Here is a 14,484-nt window from a genome sequence, read left to right on the forward strand (position 1 = left end):
GTGGATAACTTTAATTTTTAAAAAGAAAATAGAGATAAAATCTGATTGTTCCTATGAAACAGATGAATACTTTGTGGGGCTGTGAATCTGAGGCTGAATGAGACTTTACATTTTTTTTTCTCTTGCCTTTTCTTTTTCATCCCGAGAAGGGAAACTCATGACGATGTCATCATCCCCTGCTGGCTTGTTCTGACCTTTTCCAGGCAGAGTCACAGGACCCTGTGGTCATCTGCAGCACCGTCATGTTTTCTCAGAAAGATTTCCAGGAGATAGGCTTCTCAGAAACACGCCCCGTGCGGCGCGGAAGTCATCCCCTCAGTCATCCCTTCAGGAATGTTTAGTGCGTACGCACGGCGTCCGTCTGCTAGGGTGCCTGCTCTGGGCACCGGAGATCCGGAGATCCGAGGGAGAAAGGCCACTTGTGCCCTCGGGGAGGCTGCAGTCTAGTGGGCAGCTGATCAGCCTGTAACTGAGAATCACCAACACAAATGAGCTTGGATGCTGGCAGAGGTCTGCCCAGCACAGCGGAAATCAGAGCAAGACCCCGGAGGAGCTAGCCCCCGGGGGTGGGACCAGAGACTGTGTTATTCCTAGTTGCAGTAAAACCCTTGTATTCCCTGACACCTGGTCATGGGCATTGCTGGGGTGCACTGTTTCAAACACAAATCCTTACCGTCACATTCAGAAGCCCAGCCCAGGGCCTTTTGATCAAAACTTTGGAGAGCTGCAGAGTAGACCCAGAGGAGACCAGGCCTTGGAGCCCGAGAGCCCTGGGTTTGGGCCTGCCAGCTCCTTGCTGTGTGACCTCAAACGATGTGCCCTAAACTCACAGAAGCTCAGTTTCCTCCTCTGTAAAATGGGACTCAGCTTGAGCAGGGTGGGGCATGCAGAACGCTCTGCCTGGCACTCGGATCAGGAAGCTCTCAACAGAGTGAGTGCCTTGTGCCGTGTCTTGCCCAGGGCTGGTTTCCAAAGCTGCGTGTCTGTGAACACCGCCGAAGCGGTGGGCTGCAACACGCAACCCTGCCCTCTGTGAACTGGTGACCTGCCCGGCCACGGAAGCAGACAGGTCATTTAAAAAATGTAATTTTCGCATTGACATTCTTCATGCTAAGCCCAGGGCAGGCGTGTCCATTCTGCTCAGGGAGAGCTCCCGGGGCAGTAACCCAGAAAGAAGAGGCAGCCCTCACTTTGCCATTCCGCACCCGGGCTGCTGACAAAAGAATTGTGCAAATGAACCTTTAAATCCGTAAATAGTGCCCCCACAATGCGGGGAAGAATGCAGCGGCGACAAAGGGCAATATTCACAGTTTATCTCAGGGTGATGGATCTGAATGGACGCATGAACACGGGTTTGTTAGAGAAAGAACGGGCCACAGCCCCCCGCCGGGAACCCAGTGGCCGCAGTCTGCAGTGCAAACAGTCAGTCTAAATCCCGAACAATTAGGGGAAACCAAGCTGCCATTATCTGAACTTCAACTTGTTCTCATGATTGATATGGGAAATGAAAAGTTGTACACGGCCCGGGGAAGGCTCTGCCCGCCCTCACTGCACTCGGGGCCTCCAAGAAGGTGCATAATGTATGTTTCATACACACGGCGTGAGTGGCTCGCACCCACCCGGACCAGCGCCGGGGTGCATCAGGTCTGCACATCAGATCACATATCCACTCAAATGTCCCTCCTCAGTCGGAGCTCCCTGAAGAAAATCCAACTCAAGAACCTCAGCGAATGACCAAAGTCTCAAGAGCTGTTCTTTGAGACGGGATGGGATATCTCTTTGCAAGTGGAGGCTGTGTGATCTTGGTCTGGTCAGCTAATCAGTTTTGTCAGCTGTAAAAGGGGGGTGAATCCTGCTTTACAGAAAAGTGTGTGACTTGATAAGTGTGGCCCCTGGCACTGATAGGCACGCAATAGATAGGAAGTGCTGTCACTCATTCGTTCATCCATTCAGACACTCCGAGGCTGAGCGTTTGCTGAGTTCCAGTCAGTCTGCCTGGTGATGGGAATGGTACAGATGTGAATAAGACACCTCTTGTCTTTGTGGGCATGAAGTGGGGCTTGTAAGCAGGAAGAGACCGATTAGTACCAAACATCCTGTTTTACCCTTGACAAGGGCATGGGCTGTGGCTTCCCTGAGTCTCCAGTTTCTTGGCCCAGAGTCAGAGCTGCATGGTGTTGGTTGAGCTAAAGGGAGCCTGGTGCTGTGGGAAGGGCCAGAGCGCAAAGGAGGGAAGCATCTGAGCTGAGCTGTGGAGGGTGGTGGGGTTTGAGAGGCTGATGGGAAGGGGAGAGGCACCCTCCCAAGTTGCAGAAACAGCCCCAGCAAAGGCTAGGGAGCAGGGCTGCAGATGGCCTGGTAGCCAATGCGGGGTTCATGGAAGGGAAATGTAGGCGTGGAGACTGGAAAGACAGGCGGGCCATCCGAGGTCTCGATGTAGGTGGTAGGGAGAGGGGAAGTGTTCTGGAGTGAGGGAGTAACACGTGACCCACGTTCTGGGAAGGGCCCTCTGAGGCGCGTCTGCCTAGGGCACTGCAGTGGGGCAGGCGTGGCCTGCAGAAAGCAGGGACGACAGAGCTTGGGGACTCATTGGGTGTGGGACAGATGGACCAAAGCTGACAAAGGCTGTGACTCTGTGGCTCCTTCTGCTCCAAGTCATTAATTCATGAAACTCTTCTTATTTCTTTCCAACAGAAAGGAATGTCAGAATTCCACAGTAGTTGCCAGGAACTTATATAATCAATCAATGAATTAACTGCATACAGTTTCAGGGCAAGAAGCAGAGGAAGTGAACTTTTTGTAATTATTCATTTCTTGCAACACGCTCATATGGGAGCTCATCTTTTCTATTTCAGACATTGGGACCCTGAGGCCCCGAGGATTAAATGAATGAGTTGCTCCCAGTCTGAGCTGGGATTTGAACCGGGGTCTTTCTGATGAGAAAGCCATCCACTTTCCTTTATGCTAAACGGCCTCTGGCGAGGCCAGCCCCAAGGCATGCATGCAAACACACAAAAAGACCTGCACTGGGCCACCAGGACAGCGGCTGAAACACAGACTTCCAAGAACCCTCTTCAAAGCAGCCAGAGGCATTCAGCAGGGCCCGGCATTCAGACTGGAAGGATTTCTCCATTGTCTCCACCATCAGAGGTAAAGTGACATCTTGAACGCCTCAAGAAGATTAAATAGCCCGGCTCCGTCGGAAAGCTTAAAAAAAAAAAAAAAGGAGTGAGAGGGAGAGAGAAGAAAGGGACCAAGTTGGCTATTATGGAGCTGGTCCTTTTTTTGTGGGAGAAAGAGCTTTCAAGGAGCACTATTGGAAGAAGCGGGCCCAGATAAGAAGACAATGACAGGGAGCGACGGAGCTCCGAGAGGAACCCAGCCCGGCGCCGTGAATGCGGATTACTGCGGCTCTGAGCCGCCAAAGAAAAGGGGAACCCTGGTCAGGAGGAAAATGAGGAATTACTTTTTTCCCTTCCCCTCTGAGACTCCAGTTCACTGCGCAGTGACAATGCGTGATGGGGGGCACTTGACATGCCCCTCTTCCAGGCCATGTTGGCGCCCCATGTGGGGCCCCCGGGGAACAAGGGCGGCACAAACCCAAACAAAGCCAATTTTAACCCAATAAACTCACCCCGCATTCTTGAATGGAAACGAAGGACACTTGGGCAGCTGCATGGCCCAAACACATGGGACAGATAGGGGCTCGGGTCTGCGGATGTTTGAACGTATGTCAACGTCATCTTTTAAGAGAATTTCTTTTCATTTTGGCTTTCCATGGGAGGAAGACCAGGGACGCTAGTGGCGCTGTTTGCGACCCCAACACAGCTTGTTTCCAGTAGGTCGTGGAGGTGGGGACTGTGGAGGAGGAAGGGACCTAATTTGCTCAGTTCCTGGGAACATGATTTGCTTTTTAAACTTACACTTCCCTGAACTGTCTCTGAGTGGCCACCCTGTACAGTAAGCCGTCATTTACAAAACGTATTCAGAGGGAGATGGTGGTGAAGTAGCTTGAGACCAAAAATCAGGGGACCAGGGTTGGGGTGTGTAACCGACTTGCGGATGGTGGGGTTAGAGTTTCGGCTTACCCACAATGCCCCGAGTGCCCCGCTGCTTGGATAGGGCGGCAGCCAGGAGCCGAGGCACGCATCCCCCTGCGTCTCCAGAGAGTGTGGCGCGTGGTGGGTGCTGTGTAAATACCTGTGTGGGCGATTAGCCTTCCATCCAGCCTCCTTCTCAGAGAAACACCACGGAAGAGGATAATTGCAGAACCGGTTTTGAAACTGTGAGTGCATTTTACAAATGCCAGATATTATATTTAGTGTTTTTCCTTGTGAAAAATCAATCATTCAAGAAATTTTTAGTAATAAGCAGTTAGAGAGCCCAAGCCCCTGGATGAAATTCAGTCCGATGAAAATTCAAATTATTTTCATTGACACTAGGTCCCACATGGTTTTAAAGCCTCCTACTATTTTAAAAAGTAAGCATGTGGCAGGTGTTGAAATCAGAACTATATCAGAAACCTGGAAAATGAGCTTAGTACATTTTTATTCCTGTTACAGTGTTAAGCCAGTAGCTAATCATTTGGTACCTCACGCGTACTGGAATAATAGCCACCTTTTATATCTAGTGTTAACTTGTCTTTTCAAATTTGGTTTTCTCTCTCTCTCTCTCTTTTTTCTCTTTCATTATTAGAGTTAGTACACCTCTCAGAATTTAAGGTCACAGTGGAAAGGTGATGTGGCGTCTTCGGGTGTAGAACGGATGTTTCTACCATGTCAGAATCCCTACTTCCCGGACTGAGGACATGTAGGCATGAAGTCACCAGCTCCAGGTGTCCGTGAGGCACCCTCCCATGTGCTCAAGGCCCGTGTCGTCCTTGCACAGGAAGCCATGGGGCCGATGGAAAGGCGGGGGCTTTTGCAGGAGGCATGGCTGGCGCCCATGCCGCCCCACTCTCCCCAACCCCTTCTGGCCCTGGACTCTCAAGGGAGCCATGGAACTGCTCTGGGGCTGGGTTTCCTCTGATAATAGCAGCGACGCCTTGGAGCTGTTATGAGGACCACGGGGGCTGGTGTCCCTGATGCTCTGCGCGGTGCTCGCTGTAAACAAGGGGAGTGCGCAGTGGAACAGGCCGGGCTGCTCACAGCGGAAGTGAACGGAGGGTGGGGGCTGACCCTGGAGCCACCCCCTCCTCGGGACAGAGGCCCCTGTGCCTTGGACTCTTCATCTGTAAAACGGGGCTACAGGTGGGACTGTCTTCCTGACTGCTACAAGGATTTGGAGAGGCTTAAGGAATGATCTTAGAATAATGTCCAGCATATGGTGAGGGCTCCAATGAATGCTGGCTACTTTTAAAGCTTTCTCGGCCAGGAGCGGAGAGGGAAGTGGGAGAAAGGGCGACATCCAGGAGGAAGATTAGCTGGACACGTCCCACTACTCTCCGTTCCGACCACAGCCCCTGAAGAGAGCTCACTTTGGGAAACCAGTGTTTGAGTGGCTCTCCAGGGACCACAGGGAGGGGAAGCTGAATATCTGAACTTTCTCCTCTGTTTTGCCTTCCCCCTCCCCACCCCATCTTCTGGGATTATAGGTAAAACCACTCAGCGCAGAAAGACTGCTTGCGCATTCCTGATTTGGACGTGGTGGGCTGGGTTGCAGGAGCGTTGGGAGGGGACAAGAGGATCATTGCTGTTAAAATTTCACAATGTTGTTCTGACACGTTCCTTGTGAAAATGCCTTTGCCTTTGGCATGGAGTGTGCTGGACCCGTGGCTGTCCCTGGGTCCTGCAGTGGGGACAGAGGCGGCCACTCCCCACGCCCTGGTGCCTCCTGCCAGCCCGGACTTACTCCCTCACCAGCTCCCTTCGGCAGCAGGTTGACCAGAGCTCTGCTTTGCTGTGTGTGTGTGTTTTTTTAAAAGCTCTTTTGATTAGCCAAAGTGTGCAATGGTACATGATGTCATTCTTACAACCAGACAATGTTGAGCCCTTGTTGTAGTAAACTAGAGCTGAGTTTCAAAGAGTTCCACTAGTGAAACTTCTCATGGCAAACTTTTATTACATTTGATGTCATGGGGAAGCATATTAAATAGCAAAAATCAATATGCTGTATTTCTTCATGATTTTAGTTAACAACAACAAAAATATTCTAAATATACTAGTTACAAATTGAATAAAATGGCAGTAGCAAGCTTATAAGGTTCCTGTTATGTATTCTACAATTATAACACATTATAATAACAATTACAGCCTATCACATTTCCATTGATCCATTGTATCATCCCTTAGTAGAGTAATAGTAAAAGAGACAAAACCAAAAATGTTTTTGTAGAGAGGGGCGAAACTATCTTGCCCTTATCTTGGGTCTTCAGTAGACTCCAAGGAATGTGTGTTAGCTAAGAAGGTGACTCACTTTTGTTCCCTGGTTCTGGGGACAGACAAGTGACTCTAGAGGTGGTGTCGCAATGCTCCTTGTTGCCCGGGGGCCAGTACTGGTCAGGGAAGACCCTTGGTGGAGCAGACTCTTGGGAAGCTGGCGTGCTTTCAGAATGGGAAGAAGCACAGGGTGTCCTCTTCTCAGGAACTTCCTCCTGGGACACCTATTCGACATGTGACCTCAGGCTAAAGGACTGTGTGAAGGACCAGAGCCTGGGCTGGCTGCTCCCTTGTCATGTGAGGTGGTTGGGTCAGAGGAACATCTTGACCTCTGCTTGCAGGAGAGAAACTGAGTAAAGCTGCCTTCTTCTCGGGGAGGACCTGCTGACTCAGGATGGCATGGACCGGACTGGACAGACCCCACAAATGGCAACTGGTCGACCCTGAGCCCCAAGGGGTTCCCCATCACAGCCTGACACATTTCCTTCCCCAGGGATCTGGTGGCTTAGAGGATTCCTGGCTGAGTTTCCAGGCCTCTGTCAATGTCCTGTTTGGAACACCAAGGAAAGGATACTTTTCAGAACCTTTGCGTTCTACCTCAATCAACTTTTGTGTGATGTGTCCATTTTCCTCTCTTATGCGGTTGAGGTTTCTCTCAGTGAACAGCACTGTCACCCCAACATGGAAAACGTTCTATCTTGGCAAGTACGGTGGTCTGAGAGTACCCAGTTTTTCTGAAATAATTTTGGGCAGGAATAGAGGTGTGTGACTCTTCATGGGCATTGTTGATGCACTCGCCTGTGTTGGAAAGAGCCTCTTCTATCTCTGTGGGGTCCGTTCTCTGCAAGTTGGACACGGGGAAAACATTTCTCTTTGCTGACACAGTCCAGGGCGGACTTGGTGTTTCTTCCCAGGGCTGTGGCATGCTCCTTGCTACCTGCGCTGTCGCCTGGCTGCAGCTGAGCTTTAAGTGTATTGATTATTTTAGCTTCTTCGCTTAATTCCACATACATTCCATGTCTTTTTGGAGAGTTTTTAAATAGCTAGTCCACTCTGCCATGTAAATCAGTTTCTTCACAGCTGCTCCGGTGCACTTTGTGAGATGTCTCTGTCGGACACCTTCGATACCGACAGTCCCAGGTTCTCATGCTGCTCCACGTGGACTTCACCGCCCGCCCACAGCAGCTCGCTGGCCCATCCTTCCCCAAGTGTTCACTTGGAGGCTGATTGTTCGGAACGTGTTCCAGAGGCGGTTTAGCTTCTCCTGAGAGTTTGTTTCTTTTTAATTCGTGTGTCCCTTCCGTTTCTGATATTCTTGTGAAGTCAGCTTTATGGTTCTCTGAGGGTTGAACTTCCCCTCCGGACCCCCTACCAGTGCTCCTGAAGCCGCTCTCCGCACTCCTGAAGGGTTTCGAAGGATGTTTTGGTTGCAGCCACTTGCCGTTGGACTTGCTTGGCTGAGTTTTCTAAGGGCCGAGACTTGTTTACATCAGCCAGCAGCAGGCCTTGCTGCAAACATTCAGACTCCTCTTCTTTTCACGCTTTTCTCTAAGAGTCTATTTTAAGACCAGGGAGAGAATCGTGGCTTCCAGCTCATTCATTGTTCCTGGTTTTCCTGTTTGTTGTTTCTGATAGCTTGTCCTTGAGTCTGACTCCCGGAAGTGCTGATTTCAGGTCTCCCAATTCACCTTGAAATGGGCTCACCCCCTTCAGCAGTTGATGTCTTTCTCCCAGAAGGGCAGAATCTCCCATAAACAGTTCTTGGCTTCTTCTTGCACAGTAACGCACAGTTGTAAGCATGAAAAACCCCCATTGCAGCTGTGAAAGATGTCATCTCCCACACAGGCCTTGGGGATCTGGGCCTGGACTAAGCTCTCCTGGCAGACCTGCTGCCCCCCCGGGCAGGGTCTCCAGCTCCAGCAGCATGCAGACCACCAAGGCCATCGGGGGACCCTCGGTGGCTCCCAAGGCTTCTGCCGTGTTGCCTAGGTTGCCAGAAACCTGCTGGCCAAAACAAACGTTGGGGCCCCGCAATGAGCATTTTGCCTGGAACTTCTCTGTGTCTGGCAACCAGGGCAGACCCCAGTGGAGGAGGGGAAGGGCATGAAAATCAGGGTCTCCCAGCCTTCCCACACCTTGACCCACAAGGCAAACGGTCATATCACACGACCTTGGTGAAACGGACTCAGCTCTGCAGGCCAGAGGGAGTGGCCGTGGTTGTGGCCCCCACAGGTCCTCCCTGGCTGCCCCAAGACCTAAGGAGAGCCACGTCTTCCCTCCCACCCGGGGAACCGTCTGGGCCACTAGTTGGGAGGTTCCAGACTGGAGGATCACAGGCCTCCACCATCCACCACTGCATCCTTTTCTCCCTCTCCTTTCTAAAATCGGGTTGACATTCGGATACCAATGTTTTAACTATTTTAAAGTGAACAATTTTGTACATTCACCACCTCTTTCTAGTTCAAAAACATCTTCATCACCCCAGAAGGAAATCCTATACCCATTAAGCTTCTACTCCGCTCCCTACCACCCCTTCCTTTGGCAACCACTGATCCGTGATCTGCCTCTTTGCATTAACCTATTCTGGATATTTCATATAAATGAAATTGTATAATATGTGACCTTTTATATCTCACTTCTCCCACCTAGCATAATATTTTTGAGATTCATTCATGTTGGTGCATGCATCAGTACTTAATTTCTTTTAATGGCTATTATTTCATTGCATATATATATCGTAATTTGTTTTTTCATTAATTCATTGATGGACATTTAGGTCTTTTCTATTTTTTTTGGCTATTGTGGCAAGTGCTGCTATACACCTGCAGGTTCGAGTATTTGCTTGAATGCCAATTTTCAGTTTTGAGGCGTACATCTAGGAATGTACTGAGTGGAATTGCTGGGTCATAGGTAATTCTATGATAGACTTTTTTGAGGCAACACCAAATTATTTTCCACAGAGGCTGCACCAATGTCCCACCCCACCAGCAATGCACACCGTTCCGATCTCTCCACATCTCCACAGCACTTGTTATTTTTCGTTGTTTAAATTATAGCTGTCCTCAGGAATGTAACGTGGTGCCTCATTTTCATTTTGATTTGCATTTCCCTAATGATTAATGATGTTGCACATCTTCTTATTTGCTTGCTGGCCATTTGTAGATCTCCTTTGGAGAAATGTCAATTAAAGTCTTTTATCTAAACAAAAAAACTTGTTTGTCTTTTCGTTTTTAGTTGTAAGAATCTTTTAAAAAATATGTTCTGGATACCAAACCCGTAGCAGATACATAATTTGCAAATATTTTCACCCGTTTTGCAGGCTGCCTTTTCACTATGTTGATAATAGTACAAATGTGTTTACATTTGATGAAGTTCAATTTATTTATTTATTTTTTTGTTATTCATGGTTTTGGTGTCATATGTAGGAATCCATTGCCAAGTCCCAGATCATGAAGAATTACCCCTCTATTTTCTTCTAAGAGGTTTATGGTTTAGCTCCTACATTTAGGTCATTTACATATTTTGAGTTAATTTTTTAAAATGTATTTATTTTATTGTCATTCTATCACAGTTGTCCCAATTTCCCCCATTGCTCTCCCCTGCCCCGCCCACCCCAGCTCCCCCAGTCAGTCCCCACCCTGTTGTCCATGCCCACGGGTCATTGTAGGTGTTCTTTAACTAGGTCCTTCCCTTTCTTTCCTCCCTTATCTCTCCATTCCCCTGCTCTCTGTTCCGGGTCAGTCTGTTCCTTGTTTCCATGCCTCTGGTTCTATTTTGCTCATTTGTTTGTTTTGTACATTAGGTTCCTGTTGTAGGTGAGATCACACAGTATTTGTCTTTTGCCACCTGACTTATTTCACTTAGCAAAATACTCTCCAGTTCCATCCATGCTGTTGTGAAAAAAAAAAAAAGAGTTTCTTCTTTCTTCCTGCTGTGTAGTATTCCATTGTATAAATATAGCAAAGTTTTAACGTCTATATATAGTGTGATGCCCTGGTATCTTCTTAATTCCAGGATCCAGTTGTAAAGTGCACTGTCCATCCGGTGCATGCCATTGTCTCGGCAGAGGAAAAGAACCAAAGTGGAGCCACTCAACGGCTTTTAAAAACACAGATCTAGCCCTGGCTGGCGTAGCTCAGTGGATTGAGCTCGGGCTGAGAACCAAGTGTCGCAGATTCGATTCCCAGTCAGGGCACATGCCTGGGTTGCAGGCCACGGCCCCCAGCAACCGCACATTGAAAAAAAAAAACACAGTTCTGACACAGTGTGTCTGCTCACAGGGATTTGGTCAGTGGGGCACTAAGTGTTCCTCCCCAGCAAGGCACTGGAGACACCCGTGGCCATGGCGAGAGTGTGCCGGCTCTTACGGGGCAGAGAGAAGCTGATAATTAGGGACGGCGATGCCATTTACTAGGCATTCCCTGGAAACTACAACACATGCATCTGAACAATAGAATTCTGAGACAAACACTTTCTCTACAGGAAACCCCTGAGAATTGAGTGTATAGCCCTGTTGTCCCTTGTCGGACACCCCTGGGGCCAGATGGCGTTCGAAGTCCGAGGTTTTGGGAAGTTAGGAAAGAAACACAGCACGTGTTCCACGTGGATAACAAAGAACCACCCGCAGCAGGACACAGGGCGGCACATGAGAGATTTTTGTAGCAAGACGGATGACTCCCCACAAAGTAGAAGCCTCACTTGAGTTTAGATCAAGTTTAGTTTCGATCAGCTTTGCTGCCAAATAATTTTAGGTCAAGTCTTGCTGCCAAGTGAGCTTAAAACAACAACAAAAACCCGACTTTTTAAAAAGAGCCTTTTGGAGTTTGGAATTGCAGATAAGGGCTTGTTGACTTGCATTTCGGAGAGGCAGACGCATGTCTTAGAATAAGTTAGGGGGGAGCCACCAACAATCCCATGTCTTCTTTTCTGAGTTTCCTACTGAGTGGTCAGACAAGACTTTTCCTGCACAGCTAGGTGAATTATAGAACCCTATTTTAGTTACACATTTGTTTAATCAGCAACTGGTGGCTATACTGGCAGCGTGTCGGGCGATGTTGCTGCTCTGCCCACAGTCGAGTGAGGGCTCTTTGGGGAAGCATGTGGCCTGGTCCTTGCCCTCACGGCTCTTATGGCGTGCTTGGGGAGAACCGATGGTGACGAGCAGGGCTGTTGCACGGCACGGGGCTGTGTGGAGAGCGTCCCGGGAAAGGTTTGTTTGGACAGGGGTCCGTGATGTCTAATCCAGGCCAGACCCTGGAGGAGGCCAGGGAGGGTCTGGTTCAGAGAAAGGAGAGCCCCTGAGCGTCTCAAAGGGAAGGTCCAGAGGCAGGAGAGAGCCAAGCCAGGGTCCCCCAGAGAGGCCAGGGCCGCGGAGTGGAGAACACCCGATATCACAAGCCTAATTCAGAAGCCTGTTTGCCTATTTCCAAAGTTTGCCACTAGAATGGCTTCTTTAGCCCCTTTTCAGTGGAGTTATTACAGGGCAAAGGATGTGTTTGCTGGAAAGTTTAATTAAAATGTGCTTCCTCCGAATTAGGTTGAGAGAGCAAATGAGTCTGAGCAGGTCACTTGGCACATACCAGTGGGAAGGGGCTGATCCCCTCATTCCTGACTGCAGGGAGCGGGCGGGGAGGGGGTCCGAGGGGGTAGGAGAGGAAGTGGGGCGGGGCAGGGGAGGTGGCGAAGGGAGAGGTCCCCGCAGGAGCTTGTCTGGCGTAGGCTCTCCAGGCTGTGGGTGAGCAATTCTCCTTCGCGTCTGGGAGTCAGCCTTCCGCCAGGGCTTACAGCGCAGCAGACACCTGCTTGTGGATCTCCAGGGGAATTTTCCAGACAAATGCTCCCTGTCTGCCTGGTTATTAGTCAGGGCCTCTGTCCTTGTTATCGATGGCACCTTCCTCAGGCCTGCAGTAGCCTAGGCAATTAGAATGTTGCCTTATGGAGCGGAAGCTGTGGAAGGGGGCACTCTAGTGGGAGGTGCACTGAGAGAGACAAATGCATGGACTGGACCTCACCGAACACTGGCGACGTCCTGGGGCGTAGAGAACATACAAGGAGACGCGAGGCCTATTCACCGCCCTTGATTTGCTCGCTTGCTGGGGATGCCAGCTGTCCTGGAAACACTTGTTGAGTCCCCGCCGCAGTCTGAGACCTCTCTCTAACATGATGGGACTCCCAGACCAAAGTGAATTGGTGTAGCGCCTACGGTATATTTTTGTAGACTTCTGAAAAAGAAGTGATTAAAAGAAGTCTTCACAAAGGAAGAGGACGTTGGACCAGGTGTTAAATGATGGGTTAAGGGAGCTGGCTCAGGCCTCAGGGTGGGCGAGTGGTGGGACACAGCTGGGTCCTCCAGCTCCCTGACTGTGAACCTGTGCCCTGAACCTCCGCCAGGATCTCCAAAGAAGAGGAACTGAGGCATGGAGGGTCGTGCTGCCTTACTTGGGCGTTTTTAGTCTTTACATGCTCTGTTTCTTCTGCCTAAAGCCCTCCTCCCTAGAGGACTCTTGGAATAAATAGCCTCCCTCACGAAGCTTTCCGCAAAGACTTTCAGGCAGTGCGGGAGACCTCTGGGCCCCACCGTGCCATCTGCACACAAGCCTGCTAGCTTCCCTCTCTCCGCTGCCACTCTCGTGCAGCTCTGAGCCTCCTGGAGACTCACAGGCCGGCAGCCCAGTGCCAGGCACCGCGGGGTGCTCAGTCACTGGAGATGCACGCAGGGCTCCCTGTGTCTGTTGATCGTCGTCTATTAGTGATTGATGGTGGGTCCGGGGAGCTCTGATCCACGTCAGGTGGCTCCCAGGTGTCAGTGTTCTCCCACGGAGCTGCCGGGGTGCGGAAGCCAGGTGCGGGCTGGTTTAGGGGCCGGGTTTGTGCGCTGCGTGTCAGCATTCTGGATGAAGAGGAACACTCGGTCTTCTCCCCCACACTGTGCTGGGAAAGAAGAGAGAAGGGAGGGCGCTCGTGGGTGTCTGGGTGGGGGGTTGAACTCAGGCCAAGGCATGTCCCCAGGCAGGGAGGGGAGCCTCTTTCAGGAGAGCTGAGCATGGAGGGGGCCGTGTGGGCAGCAGGAGGGGCGTGCATCCAGACCGGGAGCCCAGGCAAGGCCTCAGGGTGGGCTGGGAGTCCAGGAGCGAGTGGGGTCCCGAGAGCGCTCCCCAGCCCCCGCCCGGCTGACTGCTCACTGGCCTCCGAGAGCTTCCTGTCTGCTTCTCATTCCTGCTGAGGACGTGATTGCCAGAGGCCTCGTCATAAAGAACAGAACATGCTGCTCTCCTGCTCAAAATCCATCAACGGCTGCTCATTGTCTGCCGGGTGCAGTGCGTGGGATCTCCAAGTGGAAAGCCGAATCCAGCTGTGGGAGGTTTCGCAGAGGAGGAGACACGTGAGCCGCGTCCGGAGAGAAGAGCAGATGTTTGCAGGGGAGCTGGAGTTGGGGCTGCGGGTCAGGCTCTCCCAGGAGTCGCGGGGTGCGACAGCTTGGAGCTGCACGCAGCAAAGTACGCAGCAAGGCAAGGCCGTGCCAAGAACTGCGGGGCAGTGGGAAACCGAGGGTGGGGAGGAGGGGGCAGTGCGGAGAGCGCTCTGGAGCCGTGAGGGGCTGGCTGGCCACGGTGCCTGTGCAGGAAGTTTGGAAGTCAGCGGGACCCCCTGAAGATTTTTTTTTCTTTTTCTGTGTTGATATCGCACATCAAGTACAAACTTTAAAACAAAAACAACATTAGGGCCTTGCTGTATTTGGGTTCCTAGTCTGTTTTTCATTCCACATTGCATTGCGAGCATTTTTATGTATCATCAACAGATTTTTCACAAACACTTTGGGACCGCATTACAGTCCATTGGGGGGGCAGGGCATATCGAAGTGTGTTGACCATATCCCTGTTTTGGGATATTTAGCTCGTTTTTATTTTTAATACTAAAAATTAAGTGGTACTTAAATGCCCTTTGCGTATGTCTTTGATTTGCATCTCTAATTATTTCCCAGGAATTAATTCTAAGAGGAAATTTTTCTGGATGAAAGAAATGGACAATTTTAAAATTCTTGATACCTGTTGTTAAACGGCCTCCCTGAAATGTTGTGCAAGCTTTATATTCTCTGCCCTCAGGACGC

The sequence above is a fragment of the Phyllostomus discolor genome, chromosome 6 (assembly GCF_004126475.2).
Source record: "Phyllostomus discolor isolate MPI-MPIP mPhyDis1 chromosome 6, mPhyDis1.pri.v3, whole genome shotgun sequence".
NCBI classification, from domain to species: Eukaryota; Metazoa; Chordata; class Mammalia; order Chiroptera; family Phyllostomidae; genus Phyllostomus; species Phyllostomus discolor.